Below are 20,366 nucleotides of genomic sequence, written 5' to 3'. Positions count from 1 at the left end.
AAAGTTGTTCTTTACGTTAGCTTAGTACTACTGTATATACTAAATTTCTATTCAATTTAACAAAAAAAAATAAAAAATTCAAACAAACGATGATAAATAATTTAGGAGAATTAAAGCTGCCTGTGTTTGAAAAATAAAATCGAAATAAAAAAATATCACGTTTTATCCTTATTACACAAACAAACTTTAACGCCGCGGTTTTCTTCACAATTCCAAGATCAGGTTGACAGACAGCTAAGACTTAATATAATTTCATAATATGTCCATTCAAAATAATCGACAATACTTTCATCTAAGACTCGATATTGTATCACATGCAAATAAATGATTTTTCAATAGAAACGTCAAATTATTAGGAAACAGATTTCGTATGCACGCCCTGGTAGAAATATTTCTCCAACTTTTTCCAACTTTCTCCGCCTTTTTTCCAACTTTCTCCACCTTTTCACGAAAATGACCCATGGTTGGAGAAAAGTTGGAAAGAAGTTGAAAAAAAGTTGGAGTAAATTTTTGGTTGAAGAAGGTTGGAAAAAAGTTGGAAAAAAGTTGGAATAAATTTCAGGTTGGAGAAATGGCGGAAAAAAGTTGGAGAAAAGTCGGAAAAAAATGGAGTAAATTTTTGGCTGGAAAAAGGTTGGAGATATTTGTCCGCCATTTTTCCAACTATGGGTGATTTTCGTAAAGAGGTGGAGAAAAGGCGGAGAAAAGTTGGAAAAAAGTTGGAGAAAAGTCGGAGAAATATTTCTACCAGGGCGTATTTGACAAAAATTTTTTTTGATTATTAATCAGGTACAGCTGACAAATTTTTTCTTTAAGAGGACTCAAATATGTGATGTAACTCCAAAATAGCATATTTTAAATTGAAAATGAAGAAATTGAAAAATCTTTTCTTTATGCCTATCCCAGGTAAACAAGAATAGTTGTCGTTTGCATTGATTGATTTATTGATTGTTATTCATCAGCAACTCAATTACAGCTGTACTAGTGTTGTGATAACTGTAAAGGAAGGTGGAGTTATCAAAAAAATACAGAAGAACAGAAATATAATTCACGTTTCCAAAAAAATTTATATGAAATACCCTGCAAATACCAAAAAATCTAATATCAAGCTCATCTAAAGACAAGCTGAAAAGTTAATCCAATAACAAGATATATGCAAGATAGTGAGATTGTTGATCATCAAATTGCATCTTTGCTGGAAAGTATTCGTCTGAAAAACCTAATCTTGGAATTGTGAAGAAAACCGCGGCGTTAAAGTTTGTTTGTGTAATAAGGATAAAACGTGATATTTTTTTATTTCGATTTTATTTTTCAAACACAGGCAGCTTTAATTCTCCTAAATTATTTATCATCGTTTGTTTGAATTTTTTATTTTTTTTTGTTAAATTGAATAGAAATTTACTATATACAGTAGTACTAAGCTAACGTAAAGAACAACTTTAACGAGTTTGTTTTTTACAATAATTATATTTTTGATTTTGTATATTATTTAACTTCTTTTGTTTAAACATTCACCTTAAAAGTAAAAATAATGAATCAATTCATAAATGATTGTATTACCAAAAAAAAAAAAAAAATAAAAAAATAATTTTAAAAATATACGTGAAATAAAAAAATAAGAAATCCATTAGAAATTTATATAGTTCAGACTGATACCGATTTTAGTGGCAAGGCCGTTAATTCACCATTACGAAGGCATTTCTTTAAAAAATTTATCAACAAACGGCGCACGCAGGTGTCTTACGCCATCTATCAATAGTCACTTTACTGCGATCTAAAATACTGTCTGAAGCTAGGTTTTTCAGTATATACACCAATTATTTTCTTGCTGCGATCTAAAATAATGCCATGGATATCTCTCAGAAGTATTTCAGATCGTGGCGAGTAAAAAATTGGTAAACAGTACAGGCACTAGAAGCTCTATATATTATTATTGTCAATAAATATTATTCCCACAATAGCTAGAAATTTATCAACTAGTTGATTAGTGAATAATTTTTGTCACTATGATCTGAAATACCGACTGGGGATTCGTAGAAGTATTTCAGATCACATCGAGATTTAACTTTGTATAAATTAGAGGCACTAGAAGCTCCATATATGATTATCATCAATGAATATTATTATTTTATGAATATTATTCCAACAATAGCTACAAATTTAATGTAACTAGTTGATTGGTAAATAATTTCTGTCACACTACGATCTAAAATACTGACTGGGAATTCGTGGAAGTATTTCAGATCGCATCGAGATTTAACTTTGTATAAATTAGGGGCACTAAAAGCTCTATATATTACTATCATCAATAAATATTATTATTTTATAATTATTTTATAAATATTATTTCAACAATAGCTACAAATTCAATAACTAGTTGATTGATGAATAGTTTTTATCACACTGTGATCTGAAATACTGACTGGAGATTCGCGGAAGTATTTCAGATGGCATCTGGGTTCAACTTGGTAAAAAGTACAGACACTGAAAGCTTATACACTATGTATCAATAATATTCTTATAAAATACTGTTATTTATGTATTATGTATTATTATTGTATATGCATTATTTCAACAATGATTACAAATACTGACAATTGATGAGTTCAAAATTCGTTGATTGGTTTTTTTCTTTAATAAAATATGGCAACTTCGTAGTAGCACACACACAACAATAAAATATAAAGCAATATCCAAACGTTTTCCCGCAATATTTTGAGGCAGTGTTCAGCGTTGGATAGTTTGACGATAATGTCTGATAATGTCATACGTTTAATACTGCCTTGCAGTATCGCAGATCGCAGCAAAGATTCAAAATTATTGGCAAAACAATCCTGCGCAATAACCAGCGTACGCAACTACAGTTGTGCTTGCCAATGTTAATTTGTTAACTAATGTACTTACAATTTTTAACATGAGTCGTTTCATACAACTATTATTTTGGTTAGTAAAAATAATGGACGCACTCGAATTCAGTGCCGTGGCCCCCGTGGCGAGGGACGTGACTTATCGTCCATACTGGTCTCCATGACCGTCCGTTGTCATTTTTATTTTTTGACTAGTTTCGTCTAGATTTGCCAGGTTATAAATAATGTACTTAGAAAAAAAAGGAACTCAGCTTAGCCTTAGATGTAGGGAAGTAAAAAATCTAGCTAAGTAAAATGATGTAGATATTGATTGTGGCTACAATTACAGCTAAGTAACAAATCTAGCTAAGTAAAATGATGTAGATATTGATTGTGTGGCTGTAATTGAAGCTAAGTAAAAAATCTAGCTAAGTAAAATAATGTAGATATCGATTGTGTGGCTGAAATTAAAGCTAAGTAAAAAATCTAGCTAAGTAAAATAATGTAGGTATTGATTGTGTGGTTACAATTACAGCTAAGTAAAAAATCTAGCTAAGTAAAATAATGTAGGTATTGATTGTGTGGTTACATATACAGCTAAGTAAAAAATCTAGCTAAGTAAAATAATGTAGATATCGATTGTGTGGCTATAACTGAAGCTAAGTAAATAATCTTGCTAAGTAAAATAATGCAGATAATGATTGTGTGGCTACAATTACAGCTAAGTGAAAAATCTAGCTAAGTAAAATAATCCAGATATCTAAATTTTTTTTTTTTAAGGGACTTAGTTTTTTTTGTAAAATTTAATTTTTTTTTTCTAAGTCCATTGTTTTCAACATGGCAAAACTAGACGAAACTAGTGGAAAAATAAAAATGACAACGGACGGTCATGGAGACCAGTATGGACGATAAGTCACGTCCCTTACCGCGGGGGCCACGGCACTAAATTTGGATATTCCCAAAATAATGAGAGGCCCTAGAAATCACAGGAAATGATAAAAAACAAGGTATGGTGCGCGCAGCATCGCTACGCCTTTTTTAAACTTTCGCTGCCATATGACATACTGCTAATCAGATAGAGCAGGATGACCAACCAATATTCTCGGGCGAATTTATCAGATACAGGACGCCAACTTGGTAAAAACTTCAAATATCGACAAAATCGACAGAAATTTATTTTTTACAAAAAAACGGGGGGCCGGTTTATCATATATTTATATCTTTTTAAATAATGCACCGAAAAATCCGATAATAGGCTCATTTGAAAGAGGAACCTCGATTTACATAGTCAAACTGTTGTTATTTTTTTTTTCGATTGCTCAATCAAAAGATATGGACTTGACTATAAATCAATGACGTCACACACACGAACTTAAAAGACATATATCCCCGGCAGTCTCTCGTTTTTGAACAACTTTAACGAGAGACCCTACCGGGTCTCATGATATAAAGGAAAATACGATATATATGGGAAATATCAGTAAATATGAAGGAAAAATCACAGAATATGAAGAAAACTACGATACATATGGGAAAATATCAGCAAAAATGAAGGAAAATGTAGAAAAAAATAGGAAAATATCAAAGAAACATCCATGAATATAAAGAATAAAACAATAAATATGGGAAAATATCAGTAATTATGAAGGAAAAATTACTGAATATAAAAAAAAAAATCGCTGAATATGAAGAAAAATCCGATAATTATGGGAAAATATCAGGAAAATATCAGTAAATATCGAGGAAAACTTACTGAATATAACGAAAAATAAAATAAATAAGAAAAATATCAGTAAATATGAAGGAAAAATTACTGAATATCAGGAAAAATACGATACAAATGGGACAAAACAAAAACAATTTGATCCATGGTGCGTAAACACACACGTGGATTCAGACGCCATAATGATAATAATTATCGACGCTCGATTCTGATTGGTCGACTTCAAACGTTAATAACTCAGGCACAAAGCGTCGTAGACTCAAAATTTAAAAACATGTACTATTTAAAATTTCACGTATAATCTCGTGGTATACCTACCACCCGCGACTTACGAAGCATCCTGTATATCTCATAATATATTTTTGAGATATAGCCGTTTTATATTTTGTGTTTATTGAGTTTCACAAATATTTAGAATATATATCTGAATATTAGTAGGATATAATTAAGAGGTTGTAACTAGCAAAATGTATTCATATTATAGTTTCTGGATATATTTTCACAAGATATATTCTGAGGGCCAAATAGATATATTTCCCAGTTATATTTTTTTCTATGCGGGAATAAAGAAAGAATGATACCAGTAGAGGCTAATATGAAATCAGAAGACGATGAGGAAAATGAAAATATAATAAAGATTAATTTTGAATTGAAAAAATACAAGAAATCATTTACCAAATAATTCATCTGCAGGTAAAATTATTTTAGCAAAAAAAAAAAAAAAAAGAAAATTTTCAATGCTGATAATGTTATTATATAGATATCACCGCAGTCATAATAGCAATAAATGAAGTAGAATTTATATATGCAATGACAGGAAGATTATCAAAAAAAAGAACAATAACATTAGCAGACGACAATGATTATGAAGTAAAATAAAATTCGAATAAAAAAAATTTAATAAACCAAGTAAAGATACTAAATTTACTTAAAAAAATATGGAAGGAACAAACAAAATGGATGCATAATTTTTAGTTGCCACAGTAATCATTATAGCAATAGAGAATAAAATAAATTTGTAATCACGAATTTCAATAAAGAAATTAAAATTCCCCCCGCAGGGCAGGCACAGTTGCTTCAGCAACTGTTTCATCATTTTTTAATTCTATATTCAAATAAAATAAATTTTTTTCAAATTCTTTATATATATTTTTTTATAATATACAAGATTTTGAAATCAATTCATATTCAATAATAATATTAATAATATACATATATACATCATTTAATTTATCGAACGAGTCTTTACGTGTCATACAGCTAGTCTTTGTACCGCTCATACGCCTGAACTCATTAAGAGTCTTTGTTTTTAACATTTCCGAACCTGACCTGAGCAAGAATTAAAAGAAAAAATCAAAAACTATGAAAAAGCGACGATTCAGAAATTCGTCCGTTACTCTTAAGAACATACCACAGAAACAAAGAATACACTACATTCATTACACAATACACCACTAGAGCTAGAGATATAATAATAATAATAATAATAATAATAACAATAATGACTGTTTATGAATCGAGACATACGTTGAATTGTTTCAATAAGTTAACTTCTAAAATTGAGGAGTGTTAATAACGAACTAGAAACATTTTTATTTTTATTATATACAAAAATATTTAGATTTAGAATAATTATTTCATGTTTCAAGAAGCTTTAGGTGTTAAGGTTGAATGTAAGTCCCATCGTCGAATAACTTTTTTGTGCCAAAGGGGCTCGCCCCAGCCCATGCCTTTTTAAAATAAATTGGTGCCCTCTATGCCTAAAATCTGTGTCCGTTACTATCACTTCTGTAGTAGTATGAGTGTACCCGGCCTACACGAACACACACAACTACGACTGCAGCAGTAAAGTGAAGTAAATTTCGAAGTTAATTAATCATTTGCGATTGAATATCTTCTAAAAAACACGGTCGAAATTGATGATTTTTTTTTTTAAATTTTCGTAATTAAAAAAACTACAAATCTAAATCAAATTTAGTAATTTCGAGTAGAGGGGTTTTTAGATACAGATCAAAACGTGGGTTTTTCCGTTTACGGCCGTGTTAAATCGGTCAAGTTTATTTCACGGTCGAAAAATTTGAAAAAAATTCTATAAAATAGACAAAAGTTTTAGCTAGCGATTAAAAAAAAAATTAGCAAAATCGAGTAGAGGGAATTCGTTTTTACATTCAACCTTAATATGATGATACTTTTTTCATCTTTCAATGACAAAAATTTACAAGAATAGAAGTTGAATTATTGAATAAATATGATTAATATGATAATAATATGATAATCATATAAAAAATAAATACCGACTGAAGATGATTTTTTATTAAATTTTTTTTAACTAAATTTTTTATTGAAGTGAAACTTCTTTACGGAGGGTAGCAAAAAAATTCGAGGCCCTGCTAGCGTTACGCGCTCGCGTATATTCTGGCGTTTACTCTGGCGTATATTCTGGCGTTTACTCTGGCGTATATTCTGGCGTTTATTCTCGCGTTTACTCTCCCGTATACTTTCTACTATACTCTCTGCTATACCGGCAAGCATTATACATGCACTATATATAGCGTATAAACTCGGAGCGTCAGCTGCTATGTGTGTATGCGTGTGCGACTTTTTGTTTGTTTATTTATTTAAATATTATTAAACAGTTCAACTGAGTTTAATACTTAAATAATTGATTTTTAAAAAAAATTCATTTGAACGTATCAAGCAATAGTTATCTCGCGGGTTTAAAGAATCATTATTATAATAACAATAAAATTATTATAAATATATATAAATGATAATTATAACAACAATAATTTTGATAATATTACCAATTATTCACAATAGTATTGATATTAATAATAATATCTATAATAATAATATTTTGAATATAAATACTAATAATTATCAATATTTATATATGAATGTTATTGTCAATGTTATTATTTATATTATTAATATCACTGATATTATTATAAATCGATAATATTATTGTTATTATTACTAATATTATATTGATATTATTATTATCGATGATATTTTTGAAATTATTATTTTATTTATACTATGGTTATATATGAATAATATTATTATAAATAATAATAATTCCAATAATATTATGATTAATAATAATATCAATATAATATTAGTAATAATCTCGATGGTATCAATTATATTGTCGCATTAAAGAATGAAGTGCCAAAACGTCAATTTTAAAAGAAAAAGGGCGTAAGTGCGTTCCTACTTGAAAATCCACCTTTGATAAAGGATAAAGCAGTTTTTATCCCCATCACTTTTTGATATGCTACAAAACAAATTTATGAAATGCAGGCCATTGATTGTATACATAATTATACTTTAATCAATACGAAAAACCCTTCATCATACCACACCCTCTTAAGCCTTAATTAGGTGCAAAGCCCTTATCTGCACTCACGCCCTTTTCCAGTTAAAATGGCACTTACGCCCTTCTTCCATTAATGTGACATATTCGTATAAATACTAATTAATTAACTAACTAATTATATTCGAATATTACGCATTATTATTGTCTATTATTTACTACAAATACTCGTTACTCAAGCAACACGCTAATTTTTTTTATTTTTTCTTAGGTATTTAATATTACACTTTACTTTATTAATTCGAATATGATTAATATTTATTTGTAAATGTCATGCTTAATAGGAACGGAAATTTTCGTTTGTCTCGTAGATGCACTCGTGGCTCGGTGGGAAAGTCGTTAGGATTAGGATATCGTGGTTCGCGTCGGTTGAGGTTTCGAATTCCCTCATAGGTTGTAGGTTTAGGAAAAAAAAACATTGTTCACAATTTGAAAGTACACTGTTCTTCTGTTAATTAACAAAAGTAGGGTTAAATGAATAATTTTTTTTTTTATTTTGATCAGTAGTAATTTACTTCTTGAATTGAATCTAAATTTGACTTGATAGAAATCTTTTTCTTCTCATTTTAAAACACAATTTGATTTTTTCCAAGAACTCTTGTTCTAAAGTTCAAAACTGTTGTTCTCGAAGTCTAAATAATAAATTCAAGACCTTTTTAGCATTCATTTCCAGAAGTTTTTTTGTCATTACAAGTATAATTTTTCTTTATTCAAAACCAATTTAGTTTTATTTCAAATCTAAATCTTTCATGTCTCAAGAGTTTTTTTGTCTTTTAACAAGAAGTTTCCCATTCATAACAGGAATTTTTTTTTCTTTTTTCAAATCTGAAAACTTTCTAGAACGAAAATTCTATTTTCAAGAAGTTTTGTTATCAAATATAGAATTTTTTTTTTTTTTGCAGTGTACATCCTTTCTTTAGCTAAACTCGTCTACAGTATTTTAATCAGATAAAATCAATTACAAGCTTACTTTTAATAATTTTGTTCAATAAACCAAAATGCTATCGAAAAAGGTAGCTTAAGAAATCATGTAGATAGACAAATTAAGTTGTGTACCACATCTTTTTCTTAGCAACCCTTACCAACTGAGTTCATAAAAATACTCTAATGCACTCTCCTATAAATACAATAAGGCTGGACACGAACCAAAACGATTTCGAATTTAGTCGAGTTTTGTACCGGTTACTTCTAAACCTAAAAATTACTGGTTTCGTAGAGCCTTGTTTTTTTTTGGTTCTAAATTTGAGTGAGTTTCAGTAAAATTGAAAATTGTCAGTATCGTTTCGCTTTCGTTTCGTTTGTTTCGTTAGTTTAGTTTAGTTTTTTTTTTTGTTTTTTCTACTGGGAAAGGTTTTTTGTTAACAAATTTCTACTTTATAAAATAAATATAAAAAATAAAAAAACAGACATTGAGCCTCTTTTTTATTACGCAGAACAAAATCATAATCCTAAAAATGTTTAGAATTTTTTTTTTTTTTACTCTCAGATACAATTCTTTGTGTCTAGTGTTGCCGCGATACGATACAATACGTATCGTCAATTTTTCACGATATTATCGTATCGTGAATGTCGTCATGATCGTCAAAATGATCAGCGATATTATCACCGATAATTTCGTTAATATTACGAGATTATCGTGAATATGACGATATTATCCTTAATGTCACGAAATTGTCGTGAATTTGACGATATTATTGTGAATGATTATTTATATTATATTTTATAAAATTAAATGATTATGATATTATATTATTTAATATTATAATTTTTATTTTGTCGTCATATTACTCGGATTCATTCTGTTGGACTATATAACAAAATAAAAAAAAAAAAATTAGCGTGTTGCGAGTACGCGCGGGGGAAGTGAAACTTCTTTCAGAGTAATGTCACGCTGAATATTAATAATAATAATAATAATAATAATAATAATATTAATACTGACAATAATATTCAAATATAAATATTATTAGTTAATAATAATTATTAGTATTTATATTTCGAATATTATTATTATAAATTTTATTATTTATATCGTCACATTAATGGAAAAAGGGCGTAAGTGCCATTTTTAGGAATTTTTTTTTTCTAAAAGAAAAAGGGCGTGAGTGCGAATGCCACCAAAGGAGTTCAAGATAAAAAACAGCAGTCTTTACTCAACGTTTTAGATCACAGTGAAAAAAAACCAGGTACTTCGACAATTTTTTTTTTGTTAGACCGTTTTTTATATTTTAACAGGTGTTTAATACATTCAAAAATAATATTGTAGGTTTGGAATCAAGAGAAATTTATTTCAAAATCAGTAGAATGGGTTGCTGGTAAATATCTTCCACTCAGTTTTTTCGATAATGACTTGACTTAACAATACTTTCATGGAATAAATCCTTATTCAAAACCTCTATGTCGTACAGCTATGACAACAGCAGTTATTAACACCTACAATAAATCCAGGGCCATGGTGATGAACAAGTTGAAAGAAAATGATTCTAAAATATCATTCACAGTTAATGGTTGGACTTCAATTCGTACCAAGTCATATTATGGTGTAACTGGTCATTTTATCAACGATGGTTGGAGGATGTGCTCATTGGCAATTGATTTTATTCCATGTCAAGGACTCCATGCTGGTGTTGACATTGCTAAAATGTTTGTTGCTTGTCTAAGTGAAGCAGATTTGGAAAAAAAAATTCAAGGTATTACAGTAGACAATGCTTCAGTCAACAAAGTATTTATTGAGGAAGTAGAAAAAAAACTAAATAAAAAAAATATTGGGTTTTGTTACGTCTTGCTATCAATATTATAAATAAATAAATAAATAAATAAATAAAATATTTAGTAAATTCAAGGGCATATAAAATACCGAGTAGGCAGTTAAAATTTTTCCTTTTTATTTTTTGATTATTTTAGCAAAATCAACATTTTACTTGTTTGTCACAATATGTATTATATTTTTTATTTTTAAATTATTTTTGCAAACCGTAGTTCAAAGTCACCTTAGCTACTCGATATTTTACATCCGTTGACGTTACAAATAATTCTCTAATGCTGACTATCGTGGGACAGGTAAAATATAATTGGCTAAGATGTTTCCACCTAAGATCATCCCTACTTTTTAATTTCATTTTTTATGGGAATTATTATTTTAGAATTCAAGGAGCTCCACTCTTGCGACAACTTTTGTTTGGACAATATCTAAATTAATTATTATATTTAAAATTTTATAAATCAAATCAAATTAAATAAATAATAAAATCAATTGAACTTTTACGTTTCTAATAAATAAAATTTTAAAAGTGAATTTAAATTAAATAATCTTTGTGTTTCAATTGTTATTTTTCCGTTTATAAATTGACTGTTCCTAATATTAAAAATATATTGACTGTGACATTTTTCCGGGGTGTTGTTTTTCTGTGCTACGAGTTTGTGTTACCTATTGGATTATTCTAGATTATCAACATCATCAGGCGACCATCCAGATTGACACGCTCTCTATAATTTAATTTTGGATAATCCACAACAAGGTAGAATCTACAAAAATTACACATTCCCTCCTAACCCGTTACCCTATAGGGAATAACAAAACAAGAGGATTTTTATAAAATACGTTAAATATCAGGCTCATTAATTTTTATTATTGTCAATTTATTATATTATTATTTTTTTTGTCAAACGTTCTTTCTTCTTTTTGCTATTTCATAGTTAAAATAAATTAATTAGCCTGGTACGTAACAGTTTCCAGCTGAGTTGCAGCATTTTCATTGCTTTCCACACATTTTTAATTTAGCTGCACAAAATGTGCTCAAAGAATTACATGTTGATGTTGAGTCAGACAAAGATTTTTATGATTTGTATGAGGATGATAGCTCAGAAGATAATCATGATAAAGATCACAACAAGAAACTTCCACCACTTCTTAAATTACGAGGTATTTGTAAAAAATTAAAAAGGTCTCAACAACTGAGTAAAAAACTTGAAAGCTATTGTCATGTTCATGAAGAAAAAAAGAATGAATTGCCTCTAGATGTATCAACAAGATGGAATAGTAGTCATGATTTGATTACTGCTGGTATTAAAATGAAAAAATCAATCTCATTTCTTACATCAGACAAAGATTTAAATTTACAACACTTGGACATCACTGACCATGAATGGTCGTTGCTCCAGACGATCTAAAAATTTTTGAAAAGCTTTAAAGTATTCTCAGAAAAGAGTGACATTGAACATGACATTGATAAAAAAAATAATAAAACAGTCATTGATGAGACTTTGATTCGTGCTTTTCAAGCTGGTCGTGATAAAATATTAAAACACTATCACAAGTCGGATTGGATTTATTGTGCTGTACTAATTCTTGATCCCCGACATAAGCTTGAAATATTTGAAAGGACTTCTTGGGGGGAAAAATTAAAAAAAGAATCATATATTACCTTCCAAGATATTTACAGAACAAAAGATGCTGATACAATTAATGAAAACAATGAAACAATTCAAGAGGCATTTGATAGTGATTCAGATGAATATACTAAAAGTATGAATGAACTATACAGCACTGGTAGAAAAAAAAACCAAGACTGGGAATCAGAATTAGAAAGTTATTCAAACATGCCACGAGCTGATCAAAAAAATAATATTCTAGATTGGTGGAAAGTTAATCAAAACAATTTTCCAAGATTGGCCAAAATGGCTAAAGATTTATTGGCAATATGTGCATCAAGCACACCAGTTGAACGTTTGTTCTCGACTGCTGGATTGGGTTTAAGAAAACATCGTAATAAACTGAGTGATGAAAATATAGAATATTTGTTGTGTTTAAATTCTTGGTTCAAGTGTTTATTAACAGATGGTATTATGAAAAAACTTGAAGAAGAAATTTAAAAACATTGAAAAAAATATTATCCTATCATCGTTATTTTTTTTTAATCAAATATCATACTTTATAAAAAAATATTATTTAGTAGTTATCTAAAAAAAACAACATGTAGATAGATATACGTTGACGTATGTCATCTTATATTTATCATTATTAATAACATTGCAATTTTATTTCCAGCCATGATGATGCAATATTAATAGTACATATATGTAAAATTTCTCAGTTATATATCACTGATATATAAAACCTGAAATTATTTTTAAGATTATAAACTTGAACTTTGAATAAATAAATGAACTAAAAAATTATGATCTCATTATCTAAATTAATATTTTTTACTATCCGTACTCGAGAAACACTAGTTTCTGACACTGAATTTAGTTCGGAAAGTACTTGTTTGGAACATAGTTGAAATAATGCGGGAAACTTACCCCCTCCAAAAAAAAAATAACGCATACAACGATATTTGGTGTGTATGCGACACACCAAATATCGTTGTATGCGTAAACATTAAACTGTGGAGCTGTCATCGAGCATGCGCCGTATGATTTTTGTGTATATATATATGTGTATGTATCTTTATACATCTACGCATTAAATCAGTCCAGCAGCTGATTGTCTACATTTTTTTTTATTTATCAGTGTTAAAAATTTGTTATAAAAAAAAGTAATAGTTAAACAATTAAAACAATATTTTCAAAATTAATTAAAAAATAAATTGTTTGAAATAAAAAAAAAAAAATGAAAGTTGTCAGACTTGAAAATAATAGTGATTTTTGTTTGACATTTTATTTTTTTTCATGTGTGAGGTTAATCTTATTTTACAATAACAAAAATGATTGTAAACATGACTAATGAATAGTTAGATGTATAATATTAGACTGGTTATCAAAATTGAAATTATTTAAAGTTGATTTGTCTTTTTTATGTGATAACTATTAAAATTAATGAATAAAATTATTTATTTTTTAATTAATTTTTGTATAAATTTTTAATTTAAAAAAAATAAAAAATTAGATTCTATTGTTATTGCTTCACATTTAAAATTTTCTTTCGTCAAGCAAGCCCCTTTCGGTCCCACATATTTTTTATTAGCGTAACTCGAGTACTAATAGTAAAAAATAGTATGTTTCACTCGGGCCAATGTTGTTGTTTCTGGCTTGATTATGCATTATCGCTCGACACACGGTCGAGACGTTGGCTCGATGGTAAAATTTCGATGTCGCTTGACATCGAAATTTTACCATCTCACCAACGTTTCGCGCATGCGTCTCGCTCAACGCATAATCGTGCTAGAAACACCAACATCGCGCCCTCGTAAAACAATATACTATATTAAAATTTTTCTCAGTATTCTTTTAAGGTTGTTTTCAAATGAAATTCCCGTAATTTAGTTTTCGATTTTTTTTTTTTAAGGTTTAAATGAAATAATTATCTATTTGATGGAATTTTTTCGTAATTTTCTTCTGCGTCAAAAATCCAGATAATTAGTGTCAAAGTTGACAACTTTAACACGCAAGCATAGGGAGTATAGGTACGTTTTCGCTTGTACTTTTAAAGCTCTTAATTTAAATTTTGATTTTTTTCTACAGATTTGTACACTTTACAAATACGAAATCAATGAAAAAAAAAATATAGTCAAGTCCCCCAAGGTGCACCCTAAGTGTTCCGTAGGATTTTTTATTTTTTTTTTTGTTGTTTGATTTGTTTTTTCATTTTGTTGTAAAATAAATGACTTTTTTTTTTGTTTTGTTTTATTTTCTAATGTTGTTTATTTCTGTTGTTTAATGAAAAAAAAAAATAAACGACCAAAAAATTTCAAAAAAATATCGGAGAGTCTACAGATAAAGCGTCGTCGATTGAATCATTGCCGGATCCGATGCGTCAATATTTGAAATTGGGCCCTATCGAAAAATGGAAATATAAAATCTAATAAGGCCCAAAAATTGAAAATAAATATGATAATTGCTTTTGGGAAGAAAAAAAAACATAGATTTCATTCAACATCAACTAATTCGGTTCGGCGGTTCAAAAAATATCTTGCAAAAACAAATTCTGACACTACATTTTGTTTAATAAAAAAAAAAATAAACGACTAAAAAATTTCAAAAAAATATCGGAGAGTCTACAGATGAAGCGTCGTCGATTGAATCATTGCCGGATCCGATCCGTCAATATTTGAAATTGGGCCCTGTAGAAAAATGGCACTATCACAACTGATAAGGGCCGAAAATTGAAAATAAATACGATGATTGCTTTTGGGAAAAAAAAAAACATAAATTTCATTTAACATCAACTAATTCGGTTCGGCGGTTCGAAAAATATCTTGCAAAAACAAATTCTGACACTACATTTTGTTTAATAAAAAAAAAAATAAACGACCAAAAAACTTCAAAAAAATATCGTAGAGTCTACAGATGAAGCGTCGTCGATTGAATCATTGCCGGATCCGATCCGTCAATATTTGAAATTGGGCCCTGTAGAAAAATGGCACTATCACAACTGATAAGGGCCAAAAATTGAAAATAAATACGATGATTGCTTTTGGGAAAAAAAATGGAACTTAATGGGCTTCATAGAAGCCAATTCGATTCATAACTTTTATTTTTATCGCGAAATAACAAAAAGTCACACGAAAAGTGAAAACATAAGTGTCCTACGGAACACTAAAAATTATCCATTTCCTCAGTGCCGTTTAAAAGATATTGGCTAATTACTTTTTGAATTTACGGGTTTCAGCCGGCTAAATTACATTGAAAATTTGGGGTAAGTTCCAATACCGTCGTTCGGTTTTATTCTTCTAGCTCTATCCTTCTCTCTATCTCTTCTGGCTCAAACTTCTATCTCTTCTTCTATCCTTCTCTTACAAGAAATGTACGGTTTTGGAACTTCCCTCTGAATGTTTATTGCTAGAGTAGTATTAGTGTCTGTAAATATAAGCCGGCAAAACTCACACTACTTATGACGCATCAGTAAAGTGAAAAGATTTTAGGCATGAGGGTGCGCTATAATTTTTTTATTTAACATGCGTTTGTAAGTACCCTTGTGATCCCAAAACGTCGCCCGGTCATGCGATTTAAAAACAACCTTAAAGCTTAAATAAGAATGGAAAATTCTTTCAAATTAGATTTGTTTATTACAATTTTTTAAATAAATAAAAAAAAAAAAATTTATCATCTGGAACACATTGCATGAGATATATCAATCAAGTGGACCGGCAAGAAAAGCCACGTTGTTGAAAAAATTAATCTTGAATAAAATGGATGAAAATCAAAATGTAAGAGAGCATATAAGTGAGTTTATGAGTTCAGTAGATAAATTGTTGGACATGGACATAGTCATCAACGAGGATATGTTGTCAGTTATGCTGTTGTATAATCTTCCGGCAAGTTTCGAGAACTTTCGATGTGCCATAGAAAGTCGTGACTCATTGCCAAATCCAGAGGCTTTAAAAATAAAAATCCTTGAAGAAAGTGATGCAAGACAAGTTAAAGATTGTGAAAATACAAATAATAATAAAACAAATGCTTTTGTGTCAACATGTAATAATAAACAAAGTTGGAAACAAAATAGATACAACAATAATAATAAAAACATTGAAAAAACTCAAGGTAAAAATAATAATCATAATGCATCAAATAATTATAATAAATACAAGTTTCAAATAAAATGTTACAAGTGTGGTAAAGTTGGCCACAAAATTGCCGACTGTAATTTTAATGTGAATCATAATAATGAAACGACACAAATGGCGGATGAAACTGGATGGTATTCACAAGTCGCTACATGTGAATCGTCAATGCATACATACAAAAATGAACATAAACAATATAAATGGTGTCTTGACAGCGGGTCAACGTCACATATGAGCTCTCATGAAAATAAATTTATAAATAAAAAGGGATGTATTGGCACAAGTGTAAATATGGCTAATGATACAACAGCAGCTATTGATTCACAAGGAACAATAAAAATTAAAATTAAAAATAATGATGAAAACAGAATAGTGAGATTGGATAATACACTATTGGTACCTAACCTTAGAACACAGTTATTATCAGTTGGAAAAATTACAGATAATGGTTTTACAATATTGTTTGATAAAGATAAAGCAAAAATATTAGATAAAGATAATAAGTTTGTTGTTGTTGCAAGAAAAGAAAATGGTTTATATTTTGTTAGTGAAGAAATTGAAAAAGCAAACTTGTCAAGTGAAAATAAAAATAAAAGTTTGTTGTTGTGGCACCAAAAACTTGGTCATGTTAATTATAAAGATTTAAGATTGTTGTTGAAACAATTAAATATAAATTTTAATGACATTGAAACACCACAATGTGAAATTTGTATTAAAGGAAAATGTTGTCAAAGGTCATTCCCAAAGAAGTCACAAAGAAAAACAAAATTACTTGAAATTATACATACAGACTTGGCTGGACCTTACACCCTCCAAAGGTGGTATGAGGTTTGTGATTACATTTATCGATGATTTTTCTCGAATGTGCACTGTAAAATTTTTAAAGCACAAGAATCAAGCTTTAAAAGCATTCAAAGAATATAAAAGCATAGTGGAAACACAGACAAACATGAAGATTAAACAATTACAATGTGACAGGGGAACTGAATATTTAAATAATGAATTTGATAAGTTTTTATCTGATGCTGGAATTATTAGAAGACTAACTGTGGCACATACACCACAGCAAAATGGTATTGCAGAAAGAAAGAACAGGACATTATATGATATGGCAAGGTGCATGCTATTACAAGCAAATTTAAAGGGACACTTTTGGGCTGAAGCAATAGCTACTGCCAATTATTTAAGAAACAGGTGTCCATCAAAAGGCATCAATGGAGAAATACCTTATAAATTGTGGAATGGTAAAACACCATATATTAAACATTTAAAAATATTTGGATCAAAAGGTCATTGTTTGAATAAAGATCCAAACAAGGATAAAATGGCTGAAAGAACAAAAGAATGTATTTTTCTTGGATATGATGATGACAAGATGACAACAGGAACAAGTGAAACTAAAGCATATCGTGTTTGGTTAACACATGAAAACAAGTTAAAAATAAGTAGAGATGTTATTATACTTGATGATGATGTTGATAATAACAATATAAAAATTATTAATGAAGAACATTTGTTGTCAGAAAATGAGTTTATAAACAATGAAGATAATGAACATGAAGAAAACGTGATACAAAATTATGATAATAATACCAGTATAAATGAAGGTTTTAAAGGATTCAGTCCTGCTTCAATAAGTAAAAGTAATCAAAATGTAAATAAGCATCAAGAAAAGATGAACAAAATAATAAATTCAGATCTTGAACAAGATAATGTAACACCAAGAGGCAAAGGACGTCCAATGATAATTAGAACTGGTGGACGTGGTAGACCACGTAAAGTATATCAAAATGTTCAACATCAAAAGACGTTAAATTATGAAGAAGAATCAGCATGTATTGGTGAAGTACGAGTTGAAGATGCATTAAATGGTGATGATACAAATGAGTGGAAGATTGCCATAAAAAAAGAATTTGAGGCAATGCTCAACAATAAAACCTGGAATATTGTAACTAGACCAAATGACAGAGAGGTTATTGGTAGTAGAATTATATTAAAAAATAAATATGATGAGTCAGGTAAAATAAATAAAAGAAAAGCACGTTTTGTAATTAAAGGTTATTCACAACGTCCAGGGTTGGATTATAACAATACATTTGCACCAGTAGTGAGGCTGAGCACAGTAAGAGTGTTTTTGTCACTGCCAGTACAATTTGACATGAAGGTACACCAAATAGACGTGAATACAGCATTTTTAAATGCTAATTTAGAAGAAAATATATACATGGAAATACCTGAATATATACACGAATCATTAAAAATGATTGTACAAGAAAATAATAATTGTTCATATCAAGCAAAACAAATGTTAAACAAGTTGAAAGATGGTAGCCAAGTATGTCACTTGAACAAGGCTTTGTATGGCTTTGGATTGAAACAAGCCAGTAGACAATGGTACAAAAAGTTAAATAGTGTGTTAACAAGCTTGAATATGGTACAGTCAAAGTATGACAGATGATATATTGATATCATCCACAGGTGAAAGTTGGACACATGAAATTGAAATGAAGTTGAAAAATTGTTTTGAGATCAAAGATTTGGGTAAAGCAAGTTATTGTCTTGGTCTTGAAATAAAACAAGAAAATGATGTGATGACAATAACACAAACAAAATATATAAGTGACATGTTGAAAAAATTTAGCATAGAAAATTGTAAACCTGTTAAAACACCAATTGAAAGAAATTTACAATTTGATGATAATAAATTACAAGAAAATCAAGTGTTACATGAAGGACATAAATATCAAGAATTAATTGGAAGTCTCATGTATCTGGCAGTGGGTACCAGACCAGATATTATGTTTGCTGTAAACTTCTTGAGTCAATTTAATAATAATAATAATGCACAACACTGGTCAGCAGCTAAAAGAATATTAAGATTTCTACAAGGAACCAGAGATGTTGGTTTAAAGTATATAAAAGGAAACAAATCACTTGAGGGATTTGTGGATGCTGACTGGGGTCAATGTCTTCAAGACAGAAAATCATATACTGGATATATATTTTTGTTATCAGATTGTGCAATAAGTTGGCAAACTAAAAAGCAAAAAATGGTAGCTAGTTCGTCAACAGAAGCAGAATATGTGGCTTTGTCACAAGCCACAAAAGAAGCAATGTATTTATCAAGGTTGGTCAAAGAGATTACAAATGACAACGTTTACAATACAGTGAATTTATCAAATGATAATCAAGGTGCCCATGCTTTAGCATATAATCCAATACATCATGCTAAAACCAAGCACATTGATATACGTTATCACCTGGTAAGAGAAGCAGTGGAGAAGAAGTTAGTAAACTTGAAATACATCAAATCTGAAGAGTTAATGGCAGATGTGATGACTAAAGGACTGGCAGGGCCAGCTCATAACAATTGCATCAGTAAATTTGGACTCACCAATGCAAGTTTGAGGGGGCGTGTTGGAAATTGAACTTAACGACGCACACACAGATACAAACAGTTGCCTTGGTGACATCACATACGCACACATATACATTCATGCACACACAAAGTACATACACTTTCTGGCGACACCTCAAGCGAGGATGTCAAACATTCCACCTGTAATTAATATACTTTTACTCTTTATTAAATATCAATAATATAATTGTTGTTGTTACATTATTGCACCATTTTCCTAATCATAATCACAATAGATTACTTCCGTACAAATGTTTTTTTTTTGTTGGTTTGCTATTATCAGACAATTCCAATTTATAATTTTGTAACACAAAGCAATTTGTTAACGAAAAAAAAATCTGTCGGTTTAAACTTGTCGACCACTAGCTGGTTTGTAATACATATAAAAACTAAATTGTAACGAGTTGTGGGCATATAACACTCACAACGTTTCTCCACTCTCTTACGTTAGAAGAGTAATAAAAAATCTAAAAAAAAAAAGAAAACAAACCATGTTCTG

At 29.3% G+C, this 20,366-nt stretch overlaps 1 protein-coding gene across 1 annotated transcript in view; it reads right to left on the bottom strand.

Moving 5' to 3' along the window:
* LOC122851928 (alpha-2Db adrenergic receptor) overlaps positions 1-20,366 on the bottom strand; it is a 98,989-nt gene that overhangs the window by 73,390 nt on the left and 5,233 nt on the right. The window lies entirely within an intron of this gene.

Source organism: Aphidius gifuensis, linkage group LG3 (genome assembly GCF_014905175.1).
Source record: "Aphidius gifuensis isolate YNYX2018 linkage group LG3, ASM1490517v1, whole genome shotgun sequence".
In the NCBI taxonomy this organism is placed as follows: Eukaryota; Metazoa; Arthropoda; class Insecta; order Hymenoptera; family Braconidae; genus Aphidius; species Aphidius gifuensis.
The sequence above is the reverse complement of the archived record's forward strand: the minus strand, read 5'-3'. Positions and strand labels throughout refer to the sequence as shown.